This window comes from Ictidomys tridecemlineatus, chromosome 10 (assembly GCF_052094955.1).
Source record: "Ictidomys tridecemlineatus isolate mIctTri1 chromosome 10, mIctTri1.hap1, whole genome shotgun sequence".
In the NCBI taxonomy this organism is placed as follows: Eukaryota; Metazoa; Chordata; class Mammalia; order Rodentia; family Sciuridae; genus Ictidomys; species Ictidomys tridecemlineatus.
In genome coordinates, this window is record NC_135486.1 from 124,848,994 (window position 1) to 124,865,500 (window position 16,507).

The following is a 16,507-nucleotide window of genomic DNA, read 5'->3' on the forward strand; positions in this document are numbered from 1 at the left end:
AGAAAAGATCATTGACTCCAATTTTAAATCAAATTAAAGCAAGCTTGTAATTCCGGCTGGCTGGGACTGTCTCTCCTGAAATCCTTGAATTAGAGAACAGTACCCCAGTTCTCTAGGAGCATGGTTTTACAGCACAAAAAGTTGCAAAAGGGTGAGGGTGTCTTGGGAACTTACAGATAACAGGATTTTGACAAGCATAATACAAAGGCAAATAGTAGATTAATGATCTAGATGGTTCAACAGGGGCTGGGATTGTGGCTCAGTGGTAGAGCGCTCGTCCAGCACATGCGAGGCCCAGGGTTCGATCCTCAGCACCACATAAAAATAAATAAATAAAGGTATTGTAGCCAACTACTTCTAAAAAATAAATATTAAAAAAATTAAATGGTTCAACATTTCAAGTTAGAGAATAAATTTAGATCCCAACACCAGAATTTATGAGGCCCTGCTAAGGTTTCAGAGAGGGTTGTTATCTGGTCAGGGTAAGCCAGGCATGGGTGAGTTCAAGGCTCAGGCAGGCATTCCAAGCAAGTTTAGAAATCGCAGTAATTTATAGTAAAACAGAAATTAACTTTTCATGACTTTGTGATAAGATGGCTCCCAATCTTAAGATGGAATTAGGCTGGGTTCATCAAGGATCACTTGAACTCCTGAAATGAGTCCAGTCTAGGTAGTTAAATATTGACATAGATGTACCATCTGTCCCAGTTTTCTGCCCCAGGTCAAGTACTGACAAAGATGTACCATCTGTCCCAGTTTTCTGGCACAGGTCAGCCTTATTTTCCTGCTCTATCCCTAACCCCATGTTCTCCTCACAACTTAAGTTGCTGAAAAACCCATAGTCTTCACAAGCGCACCAGTGGCCACATCAAGCCTAAGGTTTTGTAGCCACTGGGCCTTCTCCTGGGGATCAGAAAACATCAGCATTTAAGCTGGCAAGGAGCCCTTGCTTGGGCTCCAGGTGCCCCGAGGCTTGTGAATGACTGGGGGGTCTTGCAGGGGAATTCCCTATCATGCTTGTATATTGGAGTAATTTTGGAGAGAGGGACAGGGTTTTCATCGGGTAAGGGCTCTGAAACCCAGGGCTCTGAAACCCAGGGCCTCGCACGTGCTAGATGAGAACATTTTCTCATCTCTCCATTTTAAAAGCTGACAGCAAACAGAAAGCCCCAGGTATCTGGGGATAGGGTAATTAGTGGTAGTCCCCTAGGGATCTACTACCCTGGGTGGCTTCCCTTGAACCTACTCTCTAATATTAGAAATACGGCGGTGCCATAAGAAATCAAACACCTCCTCGGAAGTGGGTTGGAAAGGCAAACTTTACTTCTGCTACAAGGATGTGCTCCCAAAACCTGGTGGGCAAGCACCTGGGTGGGAAGTCTGCCTCCATTTTCCCCTAACACAGCGTTGCCCTGGGGCTCTGACAGGAGGAGTATTTAATGTCAAAACTGGTGCAGGGTAAGGGAAGGCTATACTTAAAATGGCTACAACTGGATCTTACCTCCCAATGAAGGCTAAATACTATACTCCCCACCTCCTTGGGGGCAGAAGGATGGGAAGCAGGTCCTACCCGGCCCCAGGAGCCCTCTTCCCTCCTAGGGAGGACCCAGGCCGCTCCACTCACTGCTTACTCGTCCTCCAAGTCCCGCTGCAGCTCCTCCCAGAGGCAGTCTGCGCTGTCTCATCAGCCCAGAGGGGGAGGCGACCCAGAAGAGACAGAAGCCTCCTGGGACTCGGCCATGGTCCTTTGTGAAGCTACTTCCGTTGGGACATCTACTCCCGACCTCACGGGGGCGTCGTCAGCTCAGCTCCTCCTCCCTCGGGCGAGAAGGTGATTCCAACAGTCAAGAGTTTGGCGCTGGCCATCAGCTAGCCAATCAGAGCCCGCGTGAGGACTGACCCCGCTCTAGCGCTCGCTAATTGGTTGGCTCTGGCCACGTGTTCCGCCTCCGTTGTTCTGGGGCGGGGCTTGGACCTCTGGCTCTGGCCTGGAGAGGATGCGCTGACCTGCACCTGCTGCGGGATGCAGGGTGCCTCGCCTTCACCTGTGGGGCGCTTTTTCGGGAATCAAGCTCTTGAAGTCCTAGCAACCAGCCCCTGCCCAGGGTTCTTGGTCACAGATATCACGTTCTCAGTATGTGGCCCCTGTCTCCAAATGTCCCACAGGCCCCGTGGGGGATGAAGAGAGGCGGTGACATTTCTTGGGCATCTACTTGGTCTACTGCCTGAACTCTCTGCATCAGGACTGCTCTCGGTGGGGTCCACCATCTGACCCGCTGGCCGGGTCCAGCAGCACACTGGCTGTTGCGAGAAAGGCTGGGTCTGGCGGAGCAGCCGAAAAGAGCCCCAGTAGGAAAGGGCCTCTTGCCTGGGTCTCAGTTCCTTCAGGGAGGAGGTAGGCCCAGTGGGGTGGAGGCCGGATTATAGGAAGAGCCAGGCCTGGAGGAGGTGGATGAGACTGGTGGTGGGACCGGAGGTGGCAAGGGTCAGGGGAACTAGCCGAACCAAGCGGGTGAAACCTCGTGGTATGGCTTGAAGCTGTTAGGTGGGTGGCATTTGGTGGAACAGGAGGCAAAGGATGGTTAGGGGAGTAGTGTTTACGTGGGGCAATCGTGGTTTAGGTTTTCACAGGGCTCGCCCTTGTCTTTCCAGGATATGGAACTTGCCCCTCCGGTAAGAAACACGACGGGATTAGCGACCTTGGAGTTGTCCTCTGCCTTGGCCTCCCCAATGCTCTTGTTCTCCCTGCCCGCGGTTTGAATGGACTGGATGAGGCTGCCTTAGCCTTTCACCTTGGAGTGCTGATGCTGATGCTCACCCCCTGCTCACAGTGGCTGGGTGCAGCTTCAGCAAGGATCTCTAGTGGATGCCACTGCCCCACATGCCGCTGGCTTTCTTATCAAAGCCATTCTGGATAGGGCCTCAAAATGCCAGGCAGGACCAGTTGCACACAGCAAGTAGAAAACTGATCCATATACTGGTCCTTTTGAGCCCATGTGCCAAGGCGTTCCAGGTGAGATCCATATCAGGTAGTAGCTTGTGTTAAACCAAACCTTGGTTCCTGTGTTCCATGGAAAGAAGATTTAAAGTCAGATACCAAAAGTTAAGCAAGAGATCTTTATTAGAAGCAAAAATGAAGTGTAAGTGAGGTAAAAGTGAGGCTTAAGCAAAAACCACTCTCAAGGAAGAGAGTGGGTCATCTCCAAGAAGAAAACAACAAAGGAGGTAATGCTGTCCCCAATATTATTACAATTTACTGGGAGAGCTGGAGACCACCTTCTGTACTTTTTGCCAATCATGTGTTCAACTCCTCCTTCACCTAGGGTGGTGGATTTTTTGACCTTTGTTGGTCCTCTCTAGAACTGTCATGGTGGTCATCCTTGCCACACCTCACCTGCACAGGCAGCTGAACTTAAGGTCACTTGTGTGAATTTGCAGGGACACCAAATAAAATGAAGACACACTTTACCTTTAAACAAGCTTTGGATGGCTTTTCCACTCTTGACCTCAGGCTCCCCAAAAGAGAGAGCAAGAGAAAGTCACGAGAGGCTGGCGAGAGAAAGTGAACACATTTGGAAGTGGGATTTTTTTTGGGGAACCCTTGTTCTTTAGAAAGTTCTATCCAAAAAAGGCCAGAAGGGGCAGGGTTACAAGGGGCAGGTGAGTGTAACTCAACTCTCGTGGGGAACAACTCCATCTAAAGACACTCTTTTGCTATCCGAGCTGGGACTAAGTCACCACAAATGTAGTTTTTGGTCAGAGCCTCTTGCTTCAGGACTGGAAGGCATGGGTCATTCATAGTGTCTCCTCACATATTCCCCCTTCTTTCTTTGAAAAAGCAGTGATGGTCACTGTTTTGAGTTTTGAAGGCTTGCCATCCTGCAATTACAACACGAGAGAATTAGTAGCAAAGAGAACAATACAAGGATATACCATGTAGAATGTTTTCCAGGGTTAAAGCCATTCAATTCTTTAAGTATTTGATCAGCTAAAGAAGTAGGATCCAAAAAATCAATCTTAATTTTTTTGCATATCTTGAATATGATGATGTAACTCCAAAAGATCCAAGCCATTATTATTATTTTGCCAAATACCTTACAAATGGTTTTTAACCTTCTCCCAATCCCATTGGAAAGCATTGTATTTGGCATCAGTAACATACACACATACTTATAGTTAGCATGACATTTAAGTCTTTCCTTGAATTTCAAACCTGAAAGTTCATTACCAATACGTATGACAGTAGCCTGTAAGGCATTTAGCTTAGTCTCAATACTTTCATCAATATTTATTTGATTATGAAGAACCTTGGAATTATTCTGAGTCAAATTATTAAGAAAATTTGCATGTTGAATATTTTGAGATATGGCCACTGAAGTTGTGACCATTGAAGCAATAAAGGAAACTAAAGCAACAACTCCCACTATTATGAGTACAAGAACACGTTTAGGTCTTGCTAGCTGGGCATGTATTTGTTGTAAGACTTGAAAACCAGCATTAGCATACCTCTATTATATCTGGTGATACAGTTAGTTAAATTACACTTATTACATGTTACAAAATATCTATCATCTTTCCTTTTAACTTTTACATTTCTAGTAATTAAAACATAAGGAGATTGAACACAGGCCTGTAAGCTATAACAGGAACCCTCCTTATAGTTTTTGCCTACAATGTTCAGTAAAGGTTTGTCAGTAAAATGTAAGAATTATGAAGCAGCAATTAAGTGCCAAACATCTTTCTAAATGCAACTTTGGCTGAAGGTCAAGATGTTACTAACAAATCCTCCAGGAGTCATGGCATTACCCTTGTGTAATTACCTTTTGTCAACTCTAGGAGACTAATCCAAAGTTTACCTACTATTTCTAGGCACCTTATGTTATACTGGAAAAGTACAATCACTCCACTTAGGAAAGTTGCCAATTTCTGTCACAGGATGGTTAGGACAATGAGGTATTCAAGGATATTCTGCTGAGATGACTGGTTTATTATGAGAAAGTCCCATTTTAATAACTGATCTGATATAAGGCTTTGAGTCTCTAGGAACAGTACAATTAGCTGGTCTATGTCCCCAACTGCTGTCTTTTCCTCAAAGGACACTTTTAGATAGCCAGCATGTTTATTGTGGGACCAACACAAAGGTAATAGAGCACTATAGCCAGAATAATTAAATCCAGTCACATAGATGGGAGTATTATGGGTGTCTGTAAATCCTCATATATGAGTCATCAGTAAATACTAGGATGGATTCTCCGGTCCACACCTCTGGGTGTACTAAAGGTGGATCTGGAAAATATGTCCAACAGGTTTCTCCCTGATTCCCATTTACTGTGAATAGAGCTAATATGGCAGCAAGCATTATCATTGGAGATTTAACATTAACTTTTCCTTGTTGTTGAATCATTTGTTCAGCCTGTAGCGTCAGATTCTTCAGGTCCTTCCATGAGGGTAGCTTCTCCATTGGTTCTCTCTGGGCCATCTTTCTTCCTCTCTTCCTTCAAGGGTTCCTCTTGTTGTGGGAAGTCAGGTCTGGCATCTCTGGGTTGATCTTCAGTCATTTGAATCTTGGTTCTAAGTCCTCTGACGCAGTCTGGCTGGGCACAAAATCACGAGCCACTCACAGCCTTGTAGATTCAAACAGCAATTCTTTATTCCCAAACTCACACCAGCACTCTACACACGTTCTGGGGAAATTTACGTTCTGGGGAAATTCACGTTCTGGCCAAATCCACGTTCTGAATCCCAAATACTCTGGGAGCGGGAGTGCAGCAGGATATGCCCTATTCCCAGCAGGGTACACCTTAAACCTAGAACCGCCCTAAACCCTAGGAGCGGGATACTCCCTATTCCCAGCAGGATACACCCTAAACCTGGATTCACCCTAATCCAGTAGGATCCTCCTTAAACCGGGATCCACCCTGGTCCTTGAGCAGGGTCACCTTTCTCAAACATACATGCAATATCACTGCAAATGTCCAAGGCAAGTCCATTTCCATGAGTCCTTCCTCTAAGCAACATGGGGTACGCTGGCAAGGAAATTGTCATACCTACTTGGCTAATGGCTCTCAGCAGTCCTCCATGCCTGATGGCACATTCGGGTACCAAATAGGACAAAAAGCTTCTTCTGGGAAAATACGAACATGACCTCTACCCCACATAATGACTGGATCTGGTCCTTTCCATTGGCCAGTCTGCAAGTCCTTCCACAAAACTTGGCCTAAAGGGCCTGTTGCTGTGGAAGACATGTGTGGCTCAGCTGCAGTACAACCTTCTGAATCACAATTTAGAAAATTTAAAATGAATAGAGCATGATTAAGGTCATTTTGGGGAGTCCTACTCCTACCTCCCCCTTTTAGTTTTTGTAATTGTAGCTTAATAGATAAATGAGCTCGTTCTACAGTAGCTTGGGGTTCTAAGGAATACCTGTTTTATGATCAGTACAAAATTCTTGGCAAAATTGTTGAAAAAAATGGTGAAGGTGTTCCTGCACCCGCTGTCTGATAGGGTCACAGTGTGGGGGATACTGTGGCAGGGCTGCACCATCTGGAAACTGGAATGATTAGGAATGTTAAGTGTTTTGTTTATGATACACATGATATGGATAATAGGGCATATATCAACCTTTAATAAAAGTATGTGTTGCCTGAGATTGCAGGAAAATTCCCAGAATGAGCCTAAGGATACAATTGAGACATGCCATGAGGTGCATTTCAATATCTCTCAGGATACAAACAATAATATTATTCCTCAAGTGTAAACAACAAGAAATATTTATTCCATGGTTAACAATTTAAACTAGCTCCTCCCAACTCCTTCCTAAAGCCACAACCTATACAACAGCCTAGCTACAAAAAAACAATTGCTGTGCTAACAGTACAAGGACCACTGTATGTATGGTATCCCCTTTGAGGACAAGAGGCTAATAAAAATACATTCCCCCAACCAATAGACCCTCCTTTGCCTTACACAGAAATTTATGATGAAAATGGAAAACACATAGTTAATATAAATGACAAATGGGTTGAGGAGTAAAGCCTGCCCTTTTTTACTTAAAGATTACAAAGACATAAGAATTGGTATGCTTTGACCAAGGATCAAGGAAGTTCTTTAAGAAAGCAGTTAAATAGGTCATATGAAAAAGGAAATTACCTTGGAAATTAAAAATAAAATAATACAGATATATTTTAGAGGCACTTCAGAACAGTAAGCTTTTAAATAATAGACTTTCACTACTTTAAGTGTGTTTTACTGGGATTTTAGTTTTAGAAGTAAGAAATCTTACCAATAATCATAAGTATACGTTAAAGTTAAAGGTTAATGAAATAATTATAGGTATACTTTAAAGTTAGAAGTGAATAATAGGTCAGAAGTCATGTAGTCTAGTTGCATTGCCTAGTACCTAGTGATTGAGGTACAAACCTAAAAGCTTAATCATGATTGACTAAGGTTAACAGAAAAATATTTTGAACAATGTACTCAATATCTTAGGTAATCAATGTATGTCAGAAAAGATTATAACTCTTGAAAATTATGTAAATCAAAAAAGTTTGGGGCTTTGAAGCTATCCATTAACTACCTGAAAAAAACACTTGTAAAAAAGGTATAAAAATAAAGGTCCCTCCAGGGGCGACAGAGATTTCTCCTGGAGGCTGCTCAAAACTTGCAACCTGTTGTCCCAACTCTTCTTCTTTTGCGGACGCCACTTTTCCTTCAGGACCCCTGGAATCCCACTCCATCATGTCGGGGCCTGGACCTCGGCAAAGAAGAGCTAACATAAGCTGGTGCATTATCAGTTTTAATCTGTAAAGGGCTTCCTAATTCTGCAAAAGCAGCCAAACAATGAGAAATAACATGTTGAATATATATTTCTTTTTTGCATGGGCTGTTACAAAGATAAATCTAGAATAAGTATCTACAATTACATGTACATAACACTGCTTACCAAATTGAGGAATGTTACATCCATTTGCCATAATTGATTTGGTTTTAATCCACGGAGATTTACCCTAGATGGTAAAGATGAAGTGTGTATAACACACTGGGGGCAATGATGTACAATTTGATGAGCTGGTTCTCTAGTCATCTCTATGTGAGCATGACTATAAAAACCTGCTTTACCTGAGCTTGAGCCCTCAGTGAATACTGTTAGTGCACCATCTATTGGTTGTGAACATACAATCCTTGGAAAAATGAATGGAATTACTAATGCAAATTGAATAATTTTATCATGAGGATAATGACTCTCTATCTGACCAGGAAAATTAGCAAAAGCACTTGCCAAGTATTAGAAGTTTGAAAAAGCCAATCATTCTGTTAATCAGAAAATGGAATAATTATAATATTAGGTTCTGATCCAACCAGCTGTAAAATTCTTGTTCTGCCCTTGATAATTAATTGAGCAACAAAATCATGAAAAGGAGTTAATGACTTTTGAGGAGAGTGGGCTAAATGAATCCACTCAATAGCTCCCAATGTTTGCCATATGGCTCCTGTAGGACCATAAGCAGTAGGAAATATCAATAAATATACAGGATCTTGTGGATTAATTCTAGTAAGTTGAGCATTTTTAATAGCAATGTCAACTTTCCTCAAAGCTGTTCTCACTTCTGCTGTGAGCTGATAAGAAGTTGGAGAAGGATCTCCCTGTAATATCTGAAATAAAGGACTTAAATCTCAAGTAGTCAGCTTTAAAAATGGCCTCAGCCAATTAATATCTCCTAATAGATTTTGAAAATCATTAAGGGTGTGCAGCTCCTTGACTCTTATTTTGTAAGTTTTGAGGATGGATTGTATGTCCTTCAATCACATGACCTAGATATTGAAAAGGAGATATCTTTTGCACCTTTTGAGGTTCTATGCACAAACTCATTGCTGTGAGTGAAGTCTCTAATTGGGCAAAAATTTTTAGGAGTACATCTGGATTAGCACAAACTCATTGCTGTGAGTGAAGTCTCTAATTGGGCAAAAATTTTTAGGAGTACATCTGGATTTTTAGCATGAGCTAAAAGTATGTCATCCACAGAATGAATAATATATGCATCAGGGACTTTCTCCCTCAGAGGCATGATGGCCTGTCCCACAAAAATTTGACATCGGGTAGTGTTAGTTGCAGAGCAGGCTGAACAAATGTTAGCTGTAGGGTGAGCTGAACACTCGACCCTCACCCATCTGGTTCCTTATCGCTTGTTTGCCTCAAGTCTGAACACTCAACCCCACTCAAGGCTGAACAATTGACCCCACCCATCTGGTGCAATGGAAACCCACATCTGACCCCTGCCCCGTCTGCCTGAAGGCAGAAGATGACACCCTTAGCAACTACTGTATGATCCCATTACATTACACCAACAAGGCTGCTTGCAGACCCAAAGACCCCATTAGAATTTGGCTATAAAAACTCTCTTCTGCTGGCCCCCCTCTCTTGCTTTCTCTCTCTCTCTTTCTCTTTCTCTCTCTCTTCCCTCTTCCCCCCTCTTCTCTCTTTCCCTGCTCTCTTTCTCCTTCCCCTCTCTCTCTCCCACTTTGCTCTATCGCTCTCTTTCTTCTCTCTTTTCTCTCTCTCTCTCTCTCTCTTCCTTCCCTTAATCAGACACTGCTGCAATAAAGATTTCTTGGTCGCTCCGATTGTCATGGTCACTTTCCTTTCATCTGGTGCCGAAATCCAGGAAGAGGGTGAACACTCTCTTTTGGGTCCCTCTTCCTTTGGAAGTGCCACTCACTAGATGGCCTGAACCCATTTTCTTGACCACCAGAACTATATCCACCACCGGCCTCCAATTGTAATCCTAAACCCAAGGGTAGTCTCGGGAGGATTTGACTGTTGATCATCCAGCAAACCTCTTCACCCACCTGTGGGGAGGAAAACACCCCACTACAGCCTTCAAGGCCATGGTGGTCCTCAGGGACTTCCTCTCACAGATTTGACTCTTGGTTCCAAAACCATTTCCCTTTCCCTTCCCCAGCATAGACTTTATATGTCACCCTCAAAGGACTGTGTAACCTCTGGGAACACATAAAAGAGAACTGAGTATCACACCCCACCCAGACCTTCATGGTCACAGTGGTTCTCATAAAGTCCTCTGACCTTTAAGACTCAGCTGCTAGAGATATGCTTACCCTCCCCTTCTCCTCTCCTTCTCTGGCCCTGGGAGTCAACAGCCTCTCCAGGAGGAGTCCCGAAAAGCCTTGTCCAAGGTCTCCCATGGTTCCAGCCCCATCCAGGATGGGAGCCTCAACTGTCAGGATTTGGTGACCACCAATCTCTGCAGCTCGAACCTGCCATTAAGCATTCCTGATTTTGGGCTCTATCAGGGACGCCCCTTTTGCCAATAAATCAGCTCATTCCCCTTCCTCTTATACTATGTTTTCGACATGGGTAACGTGTCCTCTCTGCTGGTCAACTCTCCCTTACAATGCCTTTTAGACAACCTCAAGACCCTCTCCTTGACACCGTATTTCAAACCCCCACAAATTGATCATATATAGCACCCAGGATTGCTCCACTTATCCCCTAGACAATCAAAGCAAATGGCCCCTTTTTGGGTCTCTGGATCGTTCCATTCTAAGGGATCTCCACAACTACTGTGAGCATTCAAAAAAAAAAATGGGTAGTAATCCCTCATGTCCAAGCTTTCTTCTTGTTCTGATTCAATCCTGCTCTCTGCACCTCTTGCAAACATTTACAAATTCTTCTAGCTTGCAAACCATCCACCCAACCCCCGATCCCCAACCTTCTCCTCCTCTGGACTCATCCACTACTTTTGACCCTATTGCCTGGCTCAAATAGGTTCTCACCCTCACCCTCTGTCCCAGCCCCTCCACCATCACCCCCACCTCAACAACCTGCTTTCCGCCTCCAACTACTAGAACAAAAACTTACACCTCCTCCCTTCCTCAGACCATTGCCTCCTTCCTGGGATAGCAGGTACTGAAGTTATCCCTCCACTGACTCACTCCTCTCTTTTCCTGTTAGTGCCCACACCTTGTCCCACCAGGCCCTCTTACCAGCTAGCCCAAAGCTCAAATGAGCTAAGGAGGGCACTCAGAACCCTATCCGAGATCTTGTGAAAATGGCCTTTAAAGTTGCTTTGTCATCACTGAAAACAAGGTTATTAAGAATTTAAAGTTCCTTACAGGCTTTTTGCGATATTCACTCCTATCCTCCCCTCTGCTCTACCTGTTCTACTGCTCAAGTTTCCTCGCTAGGGAAAATCCCAAACCCCTTTCCCATTGTTCTTCTGCATCTCCTTCCTCATTCTCAGATCTACCAGAGCTGCCCTTAGCCCCACCTTCCCATCTTCCCCCTCCCTAGCCAGGCCCACAGAAAAATCTTAACTGACATTCTCCAGAAATCTTCACTGATTTTAGGACTATTAGCAAAAGAGTCTCTACAAAAGATTTCAATGTAGATAAACTTCCTCTTTTCATGTTGCCCTGTTTTACTTGGTTACTGGCTGGAAAAAATCAGCACTCCAGATGCTAGACAACCCCTTACTAGTTTTTCACAGAGATGTCTACATTTCTAAGAAGTTACCAACTGGGCTCCATGGTAACAGCTGGCAGTGGGAGGAAAGAAAGGGGAGAAGAAGTTCTCCCCTTCTCAGGTGTTATCCTTGAAGAATTAACTTGCCCAAAACAGCTAGGAAAAAAGCCCTCCCCTCTCAGGTGTCCTCGAAGAGTTAACTTGCCCAAAACAGTGAAAAGAAAAAACTGCTTTTATGTGAACTTCTGCAGGAGTGAACTTCTGAGCCCCTCCCCTTACATCCTGGGTATAAAATTCTGAAACTACCTAAAGCTCATGGGTTTAATTGATTACAGCAGAAGCTGTGCCCTCTGAATCTGGCTGCAACTAAATAAAACTGTTTCCCTATCTTTGGTGCTATCTTAGCTGCCTTGTCTTGTCTGTCCCTACAGCAGTATAATTCTATATACTTAAACTTTGTTCATGTTTTCATGAAATGGTAAACAGATGTGATTAACTGTACACTAGAAATAACAAAATATTTCTTATTAAAATGGAATATTTGCCTAAATTCAGAAATTTACAAGGATTGTTTCAAAATGTTAATAAAGAAGGGGTTAACAGATAGGAAAGAGAAATTAGAAGGTTCTAGGTATGGAAACCATATATTTAAAAAATATTTATTTTTTAGGTGTAGGTGAACACGACACAATGCCTTTATTTTTATGTGGTGCTGAGGATCAAATCCGGGTCCTGCCTGTGCTAGGCAAGCGCTCTACGCCTGAGCCACAATCCCAGACCCTGGAAACCATATTTAATAGAAAGAAAAGAGGAGTTTCTGGATAAGACAGTCTATGTGATTAAGTAAATAAGAGGGTTTTAAGTAAGTGATAAAGATGGTCTCTGTAAGTTGGCTATATATATATATATATATATATATATATATATATATAGGTCTAAGTAAGCGATAAAGAAGGTCTGTATAAGTTGATTATATATGTAAGTTTTTTGAGCAAGTAATCTTGAAGGAATTAAGTATTATACAACTATGGTTAAACAACAACTGTATTTTGCAATATTGTAATATGTTATTTCTTTAAGAACTAAACTTGATTAATACAAAAACATCAAGGTAATGGTGGTACTATTACTCTTCTTCATATATTAAATGTGTTCATATTTTCCAGGTATGCAAGTATTTAAAGTAGAAGCTTTAAAAGAGCATTATATCAAGCTGATGTTCTCCAAAAGGTTGCATGATAATTTTAGGCTTATAAGAATAACATATTGGAGATTTATTTATATCATTTAATGTTCTAAAACTGGACTTGTTATCAGTAAGATTAATATAAAGTTCTATACACTGGGGTACAATTTAAATGAAATATTATATTGTGTTAGCTAATATTCATGTGACCTTGAGCAACAATATATGTAAATTTTACAAAGTGATATTTAAGAAGCAAAGGTCAACTTCAGAACTAGAATACTTTACCTAAAATTTATAAAGAGCCCAGCCTTACCTGAGATAAGGTTCTTTCTCCCATCTTACTACATGTCAGAATGACTCCAAAGTAGGCCAGACTTAAGTTAAAGCCCAGTACTCTTAATTTAAGACTGGTGAAATTGACTTTGCTGGATGTTTAAGATCAAGACTTAAATTAAAACGGCCAAGAAAACCAATATTTGGCTCTGGCCCTCTGAGTCAGTCTGAATCCAGGGAACAGGGAACTTCTCTAAAGAGCTTTACTACTTTTGGCCACATAAGCTCCTGATCAGGAAGATTAATGAGATCACTGGAGAATAAAAGCCAATCAGTGCACTTGCTGTGAAGAGGAGGGTCACTGAAGAAAGGAGACATCCCTGATGCTTCCAAGGGAAGCCACATGGTCAAGCAAGACCTGGACCCATCCTAGCACAAATGGCACTAGCAGAACTAAGAAGCTTCTCTCAAGTTTCTCCACGAGTGACCCCTATGGGAACTTGTATGACTCTTAAAAATAGATAGAAACAAAGTCAGTTTTGACCAACTTGATCTTAAACACCTACCAAAAACAGTTAAACCCAAGCACAGCCATTCCTGGGGGTAATGAAGGATAGGGACAGCTAGAAAAGAGGAGACAGCAACTAGGCCAACAGGCTCCATGTAGAATGTTCAGTCAAGTATGGCCTTGGCTCTTCCCCCTTGCAGTACCCTATTAGTCCTCTTTATTTTTCTCCTAATAGGACCATGACTATTAAATTGCCTTCAGAAGTTCCTGCAAGATCAGATACACAAATTCACCAATCAAGTACTTCTTCAAGACTATCAGCCTCTGATGCCAAAGATGGAGACCTATGACTCATGACCAATTCCTCTGGCTCCAGAGACTCTGCTCCCATCTAAAACCCTCCTTGACCCCTTTTGCAGGTTTTAATCCCCTCTTTTACTTCCCAGGAATGAGAACTACTCTCCAGTATGTCCACTCTGCTTTTTCTGTCTGCTCTGCAGTATCCCCACAAGAAAGCATCAAACCTAAACTCCCCACACATCAGATGAGGAGCCACCAGCCAGGCGAAGACTGGCAGATCAACTTTACTCATGTGCCTTGGCACAAAAAAGTTTGCTTCCTACTTACTTTGGTTGATACTTTTTCAGGTTGGATAGAAGGCTTCCCTACCTCCAGGGAAATTGCTAATACCATCACCTCCTTCTCACCAATCAGATCATTTCCAGGTTTGGACTTCCTGCCTCCATCCAGTCAGACAACAGTCTGGCCTTCACTTCTCAGGTTGTTCAACTAGTCTCCAAAGGCCTCAACATCACTTGGAGGCTCCACATCCCTTACTGACCCCAATCCTTGGGTAAGATTGAGAGGGCTAATAGCATTCTCAAGGATCATCTCACTAAACTTGCTATTGAACTCAGGCTCTCCTGACCCAATCTTCTGCCATTGGCCCTCACCCAAATTCAGGCAGCCCCTAGAACTTCCTCAGGCCTTAGCCCCTTCGAGCAACTCTATGGGTGCCAATTCTTAATCAACCAAAGTTTTCCAGTAACTCCTCTTCCTCTTGTGTCCTACCTGCCCTATCTGACACTTCTACACAAACTCCTAAGGGAACACGCAGACGGGTGCCTTCCCGTGCCATCCATTGCCTCAATCCCAACACAACCACAAACCCATTTGGACCCTCTTCAACTGGGTGATGCAGTCTTACTTCAAGAACTGCATCCTCAATCATTGAAACCTTGCTGGATGGGACCCCATACAGTCACACTTACTATAATGGCAGCCAAGCTTTTGGGTCACTCCCCTGGTACCATTTCTCCTGCCTTAAAAAAGCACCTGTTCCAAATGTTCAGTCCGGGACCGTCACCACTTTAGGACTCACCAAACTCAAGATTTCTCACCAACCCTCTTCTTCTTTTACTAATCAGTAATCTCTCTCAACCCACAGATGGTGCTTCTACACCCAAGTGACATGGCACCAGAATGGCACCACCCACTCTCAGTTATGGGTCAAGATGATTGCCCTTCCACTGGCTGCAATTGGGCAGTCACCCTTTGTTGAGAGCCACAGTCAAAGGGGCCCCAGCAAACTTCCAGCTGCCAGCAAACTTCCAGCTGCCAGCTGATGATTGGCTCACAGTGGCCCCAGCAACATCTAGCTGCTTGGCTCCTCCACGGAGCTGCTCATTGGCATGTTTCCCTGCCTTTTCAGACCACGAAGCTGCTCATTGGGGGACTTCTTTGGCTCCGCCCACACGACCCAGCCAATCGGCCTCAAGAGCAGGAGGATTGGGGGAGGTGGTGAGGTTGGTGTGAGGGGAGAGGCTTGTGGAAGCCGGTGGTGGCACTTGGGCTCTGAGGGTTTTTTTTCCTGAGGAGCTGTTTTGTTTGGCGTTTGTAGTTCTAAAAATAAAGTTAGTTTCTTTTGACAAGTGGCTCCTGAATTGTGCCCAGACAGACTGCAGCATTTGATGGCCCATATGGGGAGCGACTGAGGGTAAGTAAACTGCTCGCCCCTGAGGGCAGGGTGAGAGGATGGGTAGCCATTCTAAGTTTCCTCTTTTGTTTTGCTTCATTTTTGTTTTAACTTGCCTGTCCCTGGAGATGAGTGAGACGGAAGAAAAACCACTCACATCTGAGGAAAAACTATTTGCGTCTGAGGAACAGATAGGGAGAAAGGACGGATGCACATGTCAGGAAGATAGAAAGGCTATAATGAATTTTTGTTGTTCCATTTTTATTGGATTCTGTCTCGGTTTGTTTTGGTGTTATCTTGTTGGGTTGTATTATAGTAGAAATACGGGATCAGCAATTAGTAAAAAACAAACCGAAAGAGTGTTAAGTAAATTGTTAGAGCAAGGAGGCTTCCCAGTAAAATCAAGAGCAGTCAGGGCATATGTTGATATAATACAAAAATGTATCCCATGGCTTTGTAAGGAGGAGTTGTTAGATATATCACAATGGAACCATCATGGTGAAGATTTTAAAAGAATAGAAAAGAACAACCCAGGGACTCTGCCAGTTGGAACATTGCCATTGTGGACGAACGTATCTGGTTTGCTTAGTCCAAAGCCTTCAGTTCAGACAAAGGTAGAGGAAGGAGAAGACATATTGATTCAAGTAAAAGAGAAGGTCTCTCAAGTTAGTCAGAAAGAGGAAAAAATTCAAGTACAAGAGAAGGTCTTTCGAGCTAATGAGACAGAGGAAGGAAGTTTAGAGCAGAAAAAGCCATCAGGGGAAAAGTTACAACAGGAGACTGCTAATAACACCTTTCTATCAGAGAGCGAAAGTGTCCAACCAACAGCACCACCTCTACCAGAGGGCATAAGTGTCCAATCAACAGCACCACCTCCATATGCTAGGAGACCCCCAACCCCCGCAGTTGATAGTTGGGATCCTGAGACAGGATCTCAAGTATGCCCTGTATTTGAGGTAGGAGGGCAGCGAATTCACCAGGGTTTAAATTTCAAATCAGTGAAGGAGCTAAAAGAGGCTGTAACAACCTATGGTCCTCAAGCACCCTTCACTGTAAGCTTGGTTGAATCCATTACCAACTTAA

General features: G+C 43.4%; 1 long non-coding RNA gene across 4 annotated transcripts; it reads right to left on the bottom strand.

Annotated features, from left to right (window-relative positions):
• Positions 1 to 532: 532 nt before the first annotated feature.
• Positions 533 to 13,221, bottom strand: LOC144367506 (uncharacterized). Of its 4 annotated transcripts, XR_013426961.1 has the most exons (3): positions 12,982 to 13,213; positions 3,470 to 5,594; positions 533 to 3,061 (listed from the first exon to the last, which is right to left on the bottom strand). It is a non-coding gene; the product is annotated as an uncharacterized LOC144367506 (long non-coding RNA). The 4 variants fall into 4 exon arrangements; XR_013426958.1 differs by lacking the exon at positions 533 to 3,061 and having other exon boundaries at positions 3,104 to 5,594; positions 12,982 to 13,221; XR_013426959.1 differs by lacking the exon at positions 533 to 3,061 and having other exon boundaries at positions 3,104 to 7,747; positions 12,982 to 13,221.
• Positions 13,222 to 16,507: the final 3,286 nt, after the last annotated feature.